Source organism: Myotis davidii, unplaced genomic scaffold (assembly GCF_000327345.1).
Source record: "Myotis davidii unplaced genomic scaffold, ASM32734v1 scaffold281, whole genome shotgun sequence".
Classification (NCBI taxonomy): Eukaryota; Metazoa; Chordata; class Mammalia; order Chiroptera; family Vespertilionidae; genus Myotis; species Myotis davidii.
The window spans coordinates 1148977-1155476 of NW_006293784.1; positions in this window are offsets into that span (position 1 = coordinate 1148977).

Genomic DNA, 6500 nt, shown 5'->3' on the forward strand with positions numbered 1-6500 from the left:
CTTAGGCAGATTGCAGCCCAGTGGCTTGGCCAGGACCTAAATCCTGCCACTCCCTCACTCCCTGTGACGCCTCCTCTGTTCTATCTTTGGCTCTCGCTGTTCCTTCTGGCTTTTGGAAATTTCAGGACAATTTTGAGAGAGGAACCCTGTCAAATTCTAGCACTTTAAGGTAACTAGAGTCACCTGGAAATTACTCCCTAGAACAGGCTCTAGGCCACAGGATTACTAAACTTTGGGCATAGGGGGAATGGGGAAGAGTTGCATAGCAGGTGAAGTGGCCAAGAGCATCTGAATTTCCATAGGTGGCCTGGAAGCCTGGCTCCCTGTGTGGAGTCCTGAGGAGCCCTGGCCAGCCTTGACTCTGACTCAACTCTACTAATGATCTCAGTCTCTAGCTAGTTCATAAATGAAGCATGCTGTCCCCCTTTAATGGATATCCTCAAAAAATACAAAGGACAATAAAATGTCCTGGTCAGAAAAAAAAGTCTATGTAATAAGCTTTAGATTGTGCTTAACACATACAGCAATCTGAACAATTGAAACCCCATTACAATCTATTATAAAACTTTTACGATGACGCTGGAAGACATCTTTTGTAAACTAAATAATGGCATTTAGTCAAGCTGACCCTTCCACACACTGTCTCATCACAGCGTGGAAGGAACTACAGAGAGCATGCTATTTGGGGTTATGGGTCTTGAGTATTTAAATTTCAGTCCAGCTAATCATTGCCTTAACATTGGAACACAGACTTGAACATTCTCTTTCCTGATTCTGTTCAGGCTCACAATTATCAGTGTGGATTTGCATGGGGGGAAAGACATGGATGCCATTAACACTGACAGAAAATGACATTCCTGAGATAGTTGAAAAACATTGAGGCAGTGACTCACAATGTCTTAGGAAGTATTATAAAAATAGCTATATGACTTAGGGGAAATCATTACACCCTACTTCGCTTGCAGTCTCTCCATCTTTCCACTTCATATTTAAAATGGAGCTGAGATTTTCTGCCCTCCTTACCTAGGCTGTGAGAATCCAATGTGTGCGAATCTTGCACATTCGCAGCAGCCCAGCCACTGTAGCCTGATATTAACAAAATCCATTCCCTTATCATAGGGTTCTGCTTCAGATTCTTTCTTTCTTCAACCTTTTCACTAAGCATCCTTAGTCTACTCATACTCCTGCCACTCCTTCCAGTACCTAACTATTCAAAAATAAGCATGTTCTTTGGGTTTGAAAACAAAGCTAAATGTTAATGCATGCCCAAGGCATTCCTTCTTTTGAGATTTTTTTCCTACCTTTACACTCTTACATTACCTCTGTACTTCCTGTCTTGATGACCACAGTATAGCCTCCCCTAATTGCCCCCCTCCAAATCCATCCTTAAATTCATTGAGTCATTCTTTTTACCACATCTGAGTATGCCATTTGCTCATCCTGCCGCCACTATGTATTGTGCTCCTCCATCCTATCATGAGGGAGGCCTGGCTTGTTCCCCTGCTCTACAAAACTTTTCTGAAGGCCACACTTCCTTGAGGCTCATTTCCTCTCTGTAGCATTGCAGTGGAAGATGAACCATTGATTAGCCCCCATCAAACCTGACACTAATGCGCTTGTAGTGAGTTTACAGGAGCAATGAGGAAGGCCAATTCTTCTAAACCCAGACACCATCAATTATACTATTGAACAAGGGACAGTATGGTCAACTACAGGGACTGCTCAAATGCTTAATTAGGTCTCTAAAGACAAGTGTGTAAAGGCAGTGTCTGAATGCTTATATTAATGAAGGTACCATCCCAACAGGATGACTGGAAAAGCAGCCACAGGTCCTTCTCTCCAGAGAACTTGAGTTCTCTGTTGAAAATACAAGACAAAGTTGAAGATTAAAGAAAAGTTGTAAAAAAAAAAAAACAACCCTCTAAACTAGGACAGAGTTTGGTTCACACAGGTTTGCAGCCTATTAATAGTTTCATAAACATGGGTGAGTCAGAAAACTGTCTATGGGTGGTTCTTCTAACTGGAGATGGGCATATATAGATCTGCCTGACTCCGGTTTAGTAAAATATCCAAGAGAAGGTGCTTTAAGGGCTATACATAGTGCCCTCGCAGAGACCTCTGTCCTAAACTGTATGGAACTTACTTTACCTTCTCCAGATGTAATCCACACTGGGACCAGAAAGGACACTGCCTGCATGTCCATAGCCCATCCTCCTAACCTCTTTGTTCTGCTTTCCCCCTCCCTCCCTATAAAAAACCCTGCCTGCACTGAGATGCTGAGATGAGCTTTGGACAAGAGTCTCCCATCTCCTCAAGATGTCTGCACTTGAATATACCTCTTTCCTTTTTTTACCAGTGTCTATCTCACAAATTTGGCTTTGGTGGTAGCAGGCGGTTGAACCTTGGTTTCAGTTACATATGGATGGCATCTGTCTTCCTTACATTCATTGTGGGCTGCTGCTGGAGTGTCAAGATCTGTTCACTTGATCATGATTCTGGCATGGTAATGATGCCTAAACATTGCTAATCATGTGAGGCCATTTTGAGAGCATGGTTTTATTATGCAGGCTTACAGATTATAGTCACACGACAGTAAAATAAATAAATAAATAAACTTATTTATTTTTTTCCCAAAAGTACATGTTCTCCAAATGTATTTATAGGAATATTTTATTTATTTCTATTTTTGAACTTTCTCCAAGAAAATCTTTAAGGTGACTTCCTTTGGAATTATCTATGTTAGCATACTAGGTTAGAATAGAGCTCCTTGATGATTGAGATCCAATCCTCAACTGAAAGATCTTGAGTGTAAGGTAAATAAATACACAAATACTTAACAGAAAAGGGAATTGTAAGAGTCAGAAAAAATAATACGCCCAGTGCTATGGGGGTTCAAAATATGAACAGATCTCACTTGTTTGAGGAAGCTCAGCAAAACTTTCATGGCGTAGCTTGAATTGAAAAAGGGTCTGAACAGATTCGAGAGTGACATTCCAGATAAAATAAACAGCCCAGACAAAGTGCAGGAGTCAGCATGAATGTGGTGGGTTCTAGAGAGATGGGATCGTTCAGTTGAGCAGGAACATAAAGGTACACTTAGAGCAGGGGTGGTGAACCTTTTCTCTGCCAAGGCCATACATTTGTAACACCATTTATGGGCCACTGCTATATTTGGGAAAACTTTTAATTAACTCACCCCTAATTCCTTGGCAGAGCCAGACTAAGTGCCTACACAGGTCTTATATAGCCCGTGGGCCAGATGTTACCCACCCCTGACTTAGAGAAATAGAGAGAAAGCTGGAAGAGTCAGGAGGTGAGTGCAGATGGACGGCAGGCTGATGAGTGTGGGACACAATTTGATAAGCAATAAAAAGAAACTGAAGCCTGTTGACCAGGGCAAAGATCTGATCACAACTGCTCTTAATAATATGATTGATTCTAAGGTGTTGAATAAAGCACTGTGGAGGGAGATAGAGGTTGCTATTTCAGGTTGAGGTTATAAGAGTTTCGCTAAGGCAGTGGGAATGAAAAAGAAAAGATGAGTATAAGAATAATGCAGAGGTCAAGTCCGTAGAACTTAGGAATTTAGTGAATATGAAAATCCAGAAGAGATAAGGGCAGAGGGAATAAGACTGAATAATGGGGAAGATTGAAATAAAAAAGTGAACGTGTTTTGTAAACTGTAGTAAAGTATGGCACAAATGAATTGTGCATGGAATCATTAACAGACCCTGATGCACTTATCTGGAAATCAGGAGGTGGGTCTTCTTCATGGGGAAGGTCATGTACATTTCTTTGTCAGGTATTCGTAGAACACCCATGTGGTCATGTTCTTGAGGCAGATGAAAATGTGGTACAGCCCCAGGGAGTACCATGAATGAGAGATTTGAATGTTGACTTCAGGGAAGTTGTGGATGGAAGTGGGGAAATGGAGGATATCTTCAGGAGATCATAGTTTAGAAAAAAGAAAAGACCCAGATATGACCCTCTGTGGTCCGGATGCATTTATGGCACAAGACAGGGTGTAGAGCAACCTAAAATAAACATTTAGAGCAGGGGTCAGCAAACTTATTCTGTAAATGGCCAGATAGAAAATAGTTTTGGCTTTGCTAGACACATAGCCCTCTGTTGCAACTCCTGTCTGCCATTGTAGTGTGAAATCAGCCTCAGTCACTACGTAAACATGGCTATGTTCCAACTAAACTTTTCCTTACACACAGGCAGAGGGCCAAATTTGTCCTGTGGGTCAGCTTGTCAATCCTTGATTTCAGGAGGAGGACCATGATGATACAGCATCTCCAAGGAGAATTTCAAAGAGAGTGGGAGGATTTAAATCACGCTGTAGAAAAGGTCAGGAAGAATAGGGATTGAGAAAGGGCCGTTACATTTGAAGATCATCAGTCATGCCCTGCTGAGCATTTCCCATAACGTGGAGGAAGCAGAAGCCCGACTGGCAAGGCATGAGGACTGAGTAGATGGTGCAAAATGGGATGCAGAGCACTGAGAATTGTCTTATGAGAACCACAGTGGGGAAGAGAGAAACAGAGTGTGGCCACTAGCATTGGGGGAGGGGAAGAGGGTTCAATGACATCTTTTAAGACCAGAGAGGTTGAACCATGTTTGTTGGTTTGAGGAATAGGATAGAGGAGAAAAGAAAAGACACAGGCAAGAATCACTCCAAATATATATGTCAAAATAAAATGTTTGAATTTGGATAGAAGCAGAGTGGGAATGTCCTCATAAACGTTCCTTAAAAGCTTTACTCGCGTGGCAGTGCTGCGAGATGCAGAAAGGGAGAGCTGTGCGGAGCTAATGCAATAGGACAGGAAAGGTGAAAAGCCAGCTTTGGGATTGGGCTAGTTATGTTGTAATTCCAGGTCTTCTCCTACCAACAGAGTAACTTTGGACAAGTCACTTCTCTGAAGCAAAATAGGGCAGTACTAATCACACCCATCTCATAAAGTTGTTGTGAGAATTAAGTGACATTTAGCATAGTACAACTAGGAAGGGCTCAATACATACAGAGGCGTTTTTGTTGTTAAAACTCTCTCTGTTCAAACTGGCCTGAATTTTCTTGCTTGTGATATGATCATATAAATGAAAGGGAGATTCACTTCTGAGTCTCTGATATCAGGTCCAGCAGAGATCAGCAAGTAACCCTAGTTAAAAATTAGATGGGTGAATTTTGATTATGAAAAGGCATTTTATAAGATTTTTTTAAAAGCAGCACTTCAAAAAATGCCCTAGTATTTCAATGCAGTAATTTTAGGCTGATGACGAAAACAATTCTAAAAGGTAGATCACTTGCCCTAATCGGTTTGGCTCAGTGGATAGAGCATCGGGCTGCGGACTGAAGGGTCCCAGGTTCGATTCCTATCAAGGGCATGTTCCTTGTCTGCAGGCACATACCCAGTAGGGGGTGTGCAGGAGGCAGCTGATCAATGTTTCTTGCTCGTTGATCTCTGTAAAAAATCAATAAAATATATTTTAAAAAGAAAAAAAAAAGGTAGATCACTCAGCAGTCACCCCAGCAGTTGAATGCTAGAGCAATATTAGAAATTTGGTCTCCAGTGTTGATGATAACTTCTCCAAATTTGTGAGATGTTGTTTTTCTTTTTACCGATACTGGCAGGGAAGTGCCTTGAGGGTGAGAGGAAAATATTGATTAGAGCATTTGGCAAACTTTGAGTCTTATTTCCTCTGCAATGATTTTCCCGTCCTTAGTAAGAATGAGAACAACTTAGGAAATTCATCATTTTGGATGATGCTATGTTTTCACCTGGATCCAAATATATATATTCCTCCCAGACATTAAATTTAAAGGTTGCCTTTGGATATTAATGATAAAAATTGTTCCCATGCTCGTCAACCTGTCGATATTGCTAGAACTGGTTATAGGTGTATGTGTGGAGACAGGCCAAGGCACCCCTAGGTACACAATTCAGTATTTATGCAGCTAACTAGACTTCATCTATAACTTTTCTATTTAAATTCAGTGTAAGTGAAAAAATGTACTTTTCCATCTTGTTAATCTCTCCAACAGATTTCCTAACTACAGACTTATAATATTTACTTGATTCAGTTTGCATTAGATATAAAATATAATCATTTTCTCTATCCTCTCATAGTCAAGTAAGTACTTATCATGTATTTCTGTTGAAGAAATTATGATGCTCATTTCATTTCTATCAGAGATGGGTAGTTTGGGGAGAAATCTTTATTTTAAATGTACTACAGTGATTTTCTTGCTCTGGTATTCTTCTGTTGCAATTTATATCTCAGCAGAAACATTAAGAAAAATGAAAGATGCAGCTTTCGCAGTAGCTTGTATTCCCCTCTTCCTGCTGCCCTCCTTAATCTCTTAGACTGGGAAGCAACTGTATTACAATGATTAGAATAATTTTCCAACAGGAGTTAGTATTTAAGAAGCAACAACATATGTCATCTAAATATAAAATATGTTGGGAGGAAAACAAAATCATCAACTCCTCCTGTAATTA